The 9,518-nt window shown below is 45.3% G+C and overlaps 1 long non-coding RNA gene across 5 annotated transcripts in view; it reads left to right on the top strand.

Moving 5' to 3' along the window:
- The first annotated feature begins 2,711 nt into the window (after nucleotides 1–2,711).
- The window catches only part of LOC143521091 (uncharacterized), a 27,734-nt gene continuing 20,927 nt past the window's right edge, over nucleotides 2,712–9,518 (top strand). For 3 of the 5 annotated variants that reach the window (XR_013132638.1, XR_013132637.1, XR_013132641.1), the window contains exons 1-2: nucleotides 4,241–4,510; nucleotides 6,942–7,063. This is a non-coding gene — a long non-coding RNA (uncharacterized LOC143521091). Of the gene's footprint in view, nucleotides 2,844–4,240; nucleotides 4,511–6,941; nucleotides 7,064–9,518 lie in introns of those variants that run through there. The other 2 variants (XR_013132639.1, XR_013132640.1) reach the window with 2 other exon arrangements.

The following is a 9,518-nucleotide window of genomic DNA, read 5'->3' as shown; positions in this document are numbered from 1 at the left end:
CACATACTCTAACTGGTATACAAGTCTCTCTCTCTCTCTCTCTCTCTCTCTCTCTTTCACTCAGTTCAGTGACTATATGGCAAAAGCTATTTGCATCTGTTGTTTTTTTCTAGAATGATGTCAGATTTGTTTATGTTTAACAATTCTTGTCTTTTGATAAACGTAAGTAGGTTTTTTTTTTTCATTACCAAATGTTTATAGTTTACATAAATACTCTTTTTTTTCAATCGGAGAACAAATCGAATTCACAACAAGTGACCTACAATATTTACCTGACTGCCAGGCAGCCGCCAGTGTTCTGTTTGGTTCCGACAAACCCAATAATTGCTTTGCTGGAATAGAAGCCAAAACAAGGCCAATATTTGAGCACAAATATTCCTACAATTATCTTCTCTTTCCTGAACGCAGCTCTCCTTTTTCTGCAGAGAGAAGGAAAAGAGGGTCAATCAAAATAAAACATTGTCTATCACGCAGTCTGCCCAAAGAAACAATATGAAAAGGAAATATTTGTTTGACCAGAAAAAAAACACCTGCCTGAGGTCATCCTTTGGACTAATATGAACTTCTGAAATACATATACACACAGTCCAATCAACCAAACGTAGCAGCACAGTGAAATCACCAGTTTATTGGAAGCATATAAATACTGTAAAAGTCTAACTGTGGGGATTTTGCTCGGCGAGACCAATGCTTTTTAGTAATTAGCTAATCTAGACTAAAAGATTTATATGGCAGCTTGTGCGTAAGAGCACAGAAATGTAGTTCTCTGGTATTTCTTCAGGATTCGTGCAAACGTCGTGGGGCTTCCGTCGATTCCTGCTGCGGTTTTCGCCTCATTCAGCGCTGAGGGGTACTGAGACAGTCCTGGCGCTCTGAGAGGTATTGTGACAGCTCGGTAGCGGAGGTGAGGTCATGTTAGTCATACTGCTCTCTGGCTGTGATAGTCTGGGACAGTTCACTTGACAGTCACTGATAGTGATCATCGGAAACAAGGGTCTGTATCACACATCAGCCTTATCCGTGTCCATGGCGACTGTAACATTTTTCTCAGTGTAAGTGTGGACGCTCTACAAAGATTTTAGCATTGGATGGAGGGCCTTTCTGTTCTCTATTTCCATCTTTCTCTCTCTCTCTCTTTCTCTCTAATCTTTCTCTCCATCAGTGAGAAAGCCATTGCTTTTGTTTACGCTCTGCGGAAAACAAAGAAAATGGCTACAGCTTTCAGGGGAATTTGTCCCGAGGGTGACTGAAGTCAACATGCTCTAATGCTTGACCTCAAGGCGGTGTTTAGATTTACTGCACTAGATGACACAAGCTAAACAAACACAGCCAATACCGGGCGAAGCGTCACGGCCACGTTACGGACCTGTGAGGAACTGAGCTCGTTCGCTTGACTTTATTTGTGCGTTTCTTCACTGTCCCCATAGGTGACTCGCTTTGTTTGGGACTGCGGAAGACTCTAATATCGTAACGTCTGTCTTATGATATATTGTTAACGGGGGCCAGATAAGGAACGTGTGTACCTCAATCGATCCGGAGCATGGGGGGGGGTTTAAGGTGATGGTACAGAAGTATGGGGGATCACATCAGGATTCGGGTGGGGCAGAGAGAGGGTGGGGGGGTGCAGAGCGAGAGCGTGCGTGATGCGGCTGGTCTGGGGGAGACTCTCCAGCTATGATGGTGTTGCTGTGCACATAATGAAACGATCACCCATGATGCTCCTGCAACACTGCCCGGCACTGCCCGGTTAGAGAGACTTGGGACGGAAGGTGGACCAGCAGGGGCACATTAGACAGGGTGGGGTGAACCCCGCTGAGACCCCAGAGGGGTAACAATGAGGTCTGTGGTCTATGGGTTAAAGGAAAAAGAAGAAATAATCGAGTTTTCTTCGAGCAAACCTGCACCTAATGCCAAGAGAAGCTAACACCATCCCATTTTCATAAACACCATAATGATTGATTCCTTTTACGACTATGTTTCTACTAATTAATATATAAATAAATACTTATGGTTTGGTTCATTTTGAATATTTTCAGAAATAAAAAATATTATCTTAAGAATTCAGCCTAATGATTAAAATGTTTTTAGCATGCCAAATGGGATGGACTCATTGATTTTTGGCTGTTATGTTTTTCTCTCGTTTGGTTGTAAATCAAGTGTCCTCGGGCATAAAGCAGATAGGTGCTTGATTCATTATAAGATCTGATGGTGTTTATAAATGATAACGTGTCAAGAGTTTATGAGCCCTGTTGTGTGTACTGACTGCTAACCCCACATATGTTTTCACTTTAAAGTCTTGCCTATTACCGCACCATCTGATCAAATACGGAAAGTTTTTTTTTTAAGAAAAGAGAATGCGGCGTGAACCTTGTGGTCATCTTAAGTGTCCTGGCACTACGTTCAAATTGGGACTCTTTCCTCCCGTTTTCTTTATGCTCCGACAGTTTTCGCAAACCTCGTCCTCGCTCGGTTCAGGCATTTCCCATGCGAGCCTTCCTTCACTTCGCTTACTGAAACTGAAGTCTAAAGCGTGCGGTAGCTTCCCACGTGACGCTGGAAATTATTTCAATATGTTGTCAATATATTCCAAAAATCCAAATAGAATATGTTGTAATGTGTTTTCAATATACTGCATTTTGCACGGGCATGGGATAGGGCCCTGTAGTAGTTCTGCGCGGTCTCGCTTGTTTGGTGTGCATCTCGTGCAGATTGGCCACCTGTGTTAGCTGCACAACTTTTATGCCTTCTGCGTTCCCGGTGATTTAAATAAGCATAAGGTTGCAGCGCTGCACTCCGCCTTGGGCCAGCTACCCGCCAAGCTTTTATTATTACTTACTGTGAAGGTGAACTTACTCTATTTCATATTATCATAGTAATTGAGCGTTTATGTGTGCATTTCCCTGCGCTCTCGCGCTTGCCGCGTCTTCCTCGCGGCGCTTTGAACTCTTTACACCTGGTTAACGTCACACAAACGGCCCGGGAGAACGACCTGTGCTCGCGCTCGCGCTCGCGCCGTACAGCCGCGCGTCGTTTATTTACTTCATTCTTTCCTGTTAAACCGGCGTCGCACACCGATTCTTACATTGGAAACGGTTTGTGTTGCTCGCTTTTGAAAGCAGACGACAGCCCCGCACTGTTGAGCTCTCGTTCCTGTGTGTGGTGCATTAATGTCTCACTAAGAAGGCACACGGGTAAATAACTACGATAGATAAGAGTGGAAATCTATCGTAAAATCATCTTTACAACAGTTTATTGTCGCCGTCAAGTGACATTTATATATGGCATTTAGTATGAGGCCAACGGAAAGCTGGGCTCTGAAATAAAGTCGGCTATAATTCACGTCATCTAACTGTCAGTCTTGCATTAATATTATGACCATATCCGTCACGCTGGCCATCTATTACACGCAGAAGCGGTAAAACGTAGTTTGGCGTGACATAAGAGAGGATATTACCCTCATGGCAGTGTTGTCGGGCCGCAGCCGCACGGCAGGTGAAGGCAAACACGACGGGGCTGCTCGGGCCGGGAGAGACAGGCGCGTTTGATTAGCCACAGCTCGAGTGAACCTTTCAGGATGGGCCTGGAACATAATGCGTGGGTTTTAAAGCTGGGCCTCGTAGTATTGTGCATTCGTTGATATATTAATAAAACGTTACAAAGCATTTCGCAATGAGTGCTCATCAAAAGCTGTATTCTACATCTCAGCATCTTTACCATGCTGTGTCATCCATATTATATTCCGTTCCGTTTCGCGCTCGTACCTATTAACTTCCTGGTTTTCTGTTTCTTTACTCTTTTTAGGAACAATATCTATCACAGCTGCACACCCCAATGTATATTTAATAAACCCTGGTGCATTCATATTACTGCAGGACTGCAGCGCGCGGCCCGTCTCCCCCGCGCGCGCTCAGCGTCTGTCCAACGGGGCTTGATTTGCTATGCCAAGGTGCCTCGCGCGCAGCAATTCGTTCTGGCGCGCGTGTCAGTCCCCTTCTGCTCTAATGTTACAAATGAGAAACGGGGGGGGGGGGGGGGGGATCTCCGCCTTAGGAAATCTCCGAGCCGGACGGCCCGTTGCTGTCGCAGCACTGCGAGGGCATAAGCCGCGCGCGCCTTTAAAGCGCGTGTTGATTTTCCATACTCCAATATTGACGAACCGTCCCTGTTTGATGTATGCGGTACCAGTCCGTGCAAACTCACCGGCAGGGCTTAACTTGTTAGTTCTGCCCCGGCCGGCCGCGCTGGAGAGTCAACGGTGCCCTCAGATATCACGATTGACTGTTCAGATTGAGCGACTACGGGTTTGCTCTGTGGCGCGCGCGAGGGCGCGCGGGCGCTCTGTCGCGCGCTCCTTATATCAACAGATCTGAGGAGTTAATACGAAGCTCCGAAACCATGGCAACCGAAATGTGTTGGCCCTTGTTTGTTCTCGTCGAGTTGAAGTTTATGGGAAAATGCCGTTAAGAAGCGCGGGGGCTCCGTGATTAATCGGTACATGTTATTATTCGAGGTAAACAGTGGGGCTTGGGAATTCAGCCTCGACTCTAAATAGAAGACTGGGAAACTGGGGGTTTGTGAACAGGAAGTTGCTCGTGCAGGAATGTTAAGTGACACCTCAGTGGGGCCGAGCTCGCGCCGCCGCCATCTTTCCCGGTGGCGTCTGTGCGCGCGACCCGTCTCCGTTCTTGAGTTAATTATATCGGTTGTTCAGATGCTGAAGTGACGCTTCAGGAGGCCATTACAACATTCCTTAGAGAAGTGGGCTAAAGTTGTAGTCTCGGCAGCCCAAGATTGCGGGTGCGCTTTCTGTCACAGCGTATCACCGACGAGTTATCGACGCTCCCCAGGGGCGGGGAGTGGTTCCGCAGGCGCGCACCTATATCTGGGGCGGGGCCTCTGGCTGGAGGCGGGGCCTCTGGCTGGAGGCGGAGACAGGCGCTATATGTTTCCGGAGGTCTTGTGTATGCGCCATTTACCACATTATCTGGGTCTTTTTTTGTTAGGAGATGACTGGAGATTCTTGGGTGCATGGACGTAGTTTTGATTTCATAAGTGGGGGGGGACACAACCTGGGGTGGCGGACTGTTGAGCGGGGGGGTGGGGGGGGGGGGGGGGTGGGTTGAATGAAAATTGTTGAGCGCTGTGAACAAATATTGTTGAGCGGGGGGGGGGGGGGTGGGGGGGGGGGGGGGTGGGGGGAGCTCGGAGCTGCATGATCCTAGTGCTAGATTTGTCGCTATTTGGATATTGTTTTTTTAACCGTTAAAAAGTGGGGGGGACATGACTTCGTCGCTACTTAAATATTTGGTTTTAACTGTAAAAACTGGGGGGGGACCAAAACCGGCTTTTGAAAAAGTGGGGGGGGACATGTCCCCCCCGTCCCCCCCCAAAACTACGTCCGTGCTTGGGTGTGACTGTAAAGCAGCGATTCAAATGTTACTGAATACACACACACGCAAACAAACCTTTAAATGAGGAACTCTTTAGTTCATGTGGCACTGAGATGGAAATAAACTCGTTTTTTTTTGGTTTAATTTTTTTGGAGGGGTGGAGGGGGAAGAAAAAGCTTTCTTCTTTTTGAGAGTTTACAGTTTTCTCTCCCAGCTCCATCCTTCAACAGATGCGTTTCTTACTTTTCTGTGTTGACATATTTTTGTTTGACAGGACTTCATCTCAGGTTCCGATGTGTGTTTAAATTAGAGCTGAGGTTATTGGCTTTAAAAGTCTCCCTCTCTCTCTCTCTCTCTCTCTCTCTCTCTCTCTCTCTCTCTCTCTCTCTCTCTGTGTGTGTGTGTGTGTGTGTGTGTGTGTGTGTGTGTGTGTGTGTGTGTGTGTGTGTGTGTGTGTGTGTGTGTGTGTGTGTGTTTGCTACTTTCCCAGGCTTTTCTCAAGTCTGCCAGGCTGATTGTGGCTGACCCCACAGCCACAAACTTTTTCATTATAAACCCCTCCCTCTGATTGCTGAGCCATTCTGCAGCTCTTCCAAACTGTTTACAGCCCCCAGAAAATGAGTTTGAATTATATGTTTGCACAGTGGATTCCTTTGGTGGTTTTTTGTCAAATGTTTGCACAGGACAATTAGTTATCTTTGGTTAAAATTACTGTGACCCAAAAGAATGTGTTTCTAAAGTAAGCCTCTTCTCATTTTTATAACAAACTTGGCCATGTGACATGATAGTCCTGCATACTAACAGCATCTCCAGAGCTGAGGGTTACTTGGAGAAGGCCATAAAATGGATGTGTAGTCCTGCACCAGTGTGTGCCCAAACACCCAAGACAAGCCAGTGAACCCACTCAACAGCACATCCGTCAGTCAAGCAACTGCTGATCTTATGGCCAAAGGGCAGCCGTCTCTTAACAAAATCACAGTCACACAAATGCATGTGCATGGGTGCATGCACAAACATGCACACACACACGCGCGCGCGCACACACACACACACACACACACACACACACACACACACCACACACACACACACACACACACACACACACACACACACACCGTTTAGCACTGTGGGATGCTGCAAAGACTCATCATGGGAAATATTCTTGTTTATTATACTGGCGAAACATGAGAATCCATTTAATATTATTCAAGTAGGTCAGACATGAGCCACAGAGTGTGCGTCTAATCAAACTGAATATTCAATGGAAGAATCTCTTTTTCTTCTTAATTTTCTCTCTCTCTATCTCTCTCTCTCTCTCTCTCTCTCTCACCTCTTTCTGGCTCTTTGGGGTCTCAGGTTCACTTCCCATGTAGTGAATGAGACTATCAGTGCTGTCATGCTCATGATTTGCAGAGATAAGAATTAATCCTATTTTATTTACATATTAGTGTGCTTATTGTGCAACGATCTGAACAATCGCAAAAATGTTTCTCCAATAATCATATTTGCTTTTTGTCATGGCCTTATTCTTAACCTCTTCTTGCCTAGAAAATCACGTTCCAGTGAACGAATCACCAGTTGTGCCCTGGAAGCTGCACTCACCATCATCTGCCCCCGATCTCAAACCACACACTCATCCTCACACGAATAATCAGTCGCCCCTCCATCCGGTGTGTAAAAGCTCTTGTTTCAGGTCATTGTAATGATGTTTTTATAGTTTACTCTGTATACTAACCAAAGTCTGTATTCTTGTAATACCAATTCATGTGCAGTCTAATGTCTGTCTCATTTGATATTGCAAAGAAAAAGCGATGAAAATACAACATGAAAATCTTAAGTTTTCGTATAAACCTTTTCGTATATTCTTATTTACAGCCTTATAAAGAGCAAGTCCATGTTACTCATGCATATTTGTATTATGGGTCAGACCTCTGCGGTCACTCCCGTAGGGAAGACGTCCCTGGACACATTCATCCCACCACACCCAGTCATTTACTGCACTCTTAAAACTACTAAAATGTACTTTTTTCTTATCACATGACATGTTCAATGCTCCATCCAAGTACAGTTTGCTGTTGTTTTAAGGGCGGATGTCACAACCTCGAAAAGGGAAAAAGATGATGTCACAATTTCCCAAGCATCATGGTTTTCTTTGCGAGTCACACTGCTATACTGTCAGTAACTTGGAAGTGACAAATTTCATGTGAAAACATTAAACTATTAAATCAGTGCAATGCGGCACTTGGTATTCTAATATGATACATGTAGGGGTTTTGCAAACTTGTTTTGGTACAGTACTAGACTGCTGTGCTAAAAAAAAAGTTTTGCTAGGCCCGCCAGCTAGACGGTCTGGAAAACAGAAAGAAAACCAAACAAATCAAACAAATCAAAAATCAATTTAAAACTGCTTTTTCAATTGCTCACACGGTACAACATTATTTGAAGATTTCTTGAGAAAGTTCTGCAGTGAACTGTGGTTAAATATACAGAGGTAGTAAACAGTTTATGAGTTTTATGCAGTATGTTTAAGAAAAACTGTCATTCATCAGCTGTGCATGAAAAGTGCTTCACGTACGTGTGAGTAAGAAAGTGTAAGCATGTATGAATGTGTGACCCGTAACTTGAATGGGTTTTCAGCACTGAGGTCTCTGCAGTGGTCTGAGCTGCTGTAGGTGACAGTTGTTCTTAATCAGAATCACCTGATCATTGCTAGAAGCCCATCAGACGCGTGAACGTTTTGGAGATTGGAGCACGATCTACTCCATAAATAACGCCACTCTTTCATGGCGTGCAGATGACAGGAAAGGCCCAGCTAGTGGAATGTTCCAGAAAGGAAATTAATATCTTGTGATTTTTACTAAAGCCTTCTGAACTGGGTTGTTTAAAGGCTAAAGCGCGCGTGTGTGTGTGTGTGTGTGTGTGTGTGTTGTGGTAGTGATGGTGGGGAGGTCTGGGTACTGATGTTTTCTGGAGAGGTGAAGCAGTGTCCTGATTTTGAAAGCTACTGGAGAGGCAGGGCTGCACCATTCTTACCTCCCTCCTGTTCTCTCTCCAAGCCCTGGCCGGCTCTGAGCCGCCGTTTGAAGCTTGTTCTGGATGGCGATGAAGCGGGCTCCCGACTGGGAGACCGCGCTCGGCATCCAGGACGCTTTTCCTGGGCTTTTTTTGTTGTTATTGCGGTTGCTTCTCTGGAGATGAACTCTCACTGGTGCACGGATGATGGAGAGGCACATGTGTGGTGAAGGTGACTGCAGGGTCTTCACATTCACGGATCAGACGCTGCTGGCCTGGACACCACATTGAAGTTAAAGCCTTTAATGAAACCGTACAATGCTCTTGTGTTTGTGAAGATCAGCAAGACTCGATTTCTAGATGTGAAACGTATCTTTTTCGAGATTGCAACATGTTTCTGTTTTCTGTATTGTTGTTGCCTGACCAGAGATTTCTGCTGAGAAAATATGAACCAGTTTAGGTTTAATTCCAACTGGATTCCTAGTAAATGAGATATGAGATATTCGAATCAGTAACACAGAACAATTGACTTCTCTCTGCCCATTTATTATAATAAGTTAAGTAAAAGTTAGTTCAAAGGAAATTATTCATAGGAAAAATGCAGGAGATTTCCATCATAATAAAATGCTTTATGAAGTGAAGAGAACCATGTGCTCATTGAAGAGATGTGCAGTGCTCGCCAGCTCGTATTGAACTACCTTGGCTTTAAACTCTCTGCTCCTGGCGCCACGTGAACACTATAATCGCTGCGGTTTCCACCCCCGAAACATCTTCCACTTCCGACAGCTACAGACAGATCCAGCTGGGGTCCTGGTCCATGTGCAGAACTAAGCCTGATACCAAGTTTAGCGTCCAAAAAAACAGTTAATGATGCAAATCAAAGAGACTTGAAAGATGTGATGCATTTCAAACATCCTTCCTCTCTCTCCTTCTTTCTTTCTCTCTCTCTCTCTCTCTCTCTCTCTCTCTCTCTTTCCCCACTCTCACTCTGTTGCCCTCTCTCCTTATCTTTCTCTCTCTCCTTCTACTCTCACTCTGTTGCCCCTCTCCTTCTCTCTTTCTCCTCACTCATTCATCTCCCTCTCTCCTTTTCCCCATTCTCCTTCTCGATCT

This window comes from Brachyhypopomus gauderio, chromosome 8, assembly GCF_052324685.1.
Source record: "Brachyhypopomus gauderio isolate BG-103 chromosome 8, BGAUD_0.2, whole genome shotgun sequence".
Taxonomy (NCBI): Eukaryota; Metazoa; Chordata; class Actinopteri; order Gymnotiformes; family Hypopomidae; genus Brachyhypopomus; species Brachyhypopomus gauderio.
Note: the sequence above shows the minus strand (reverse complement) of the source record. Positions and strands in the feature narration are given on the sequence as shown.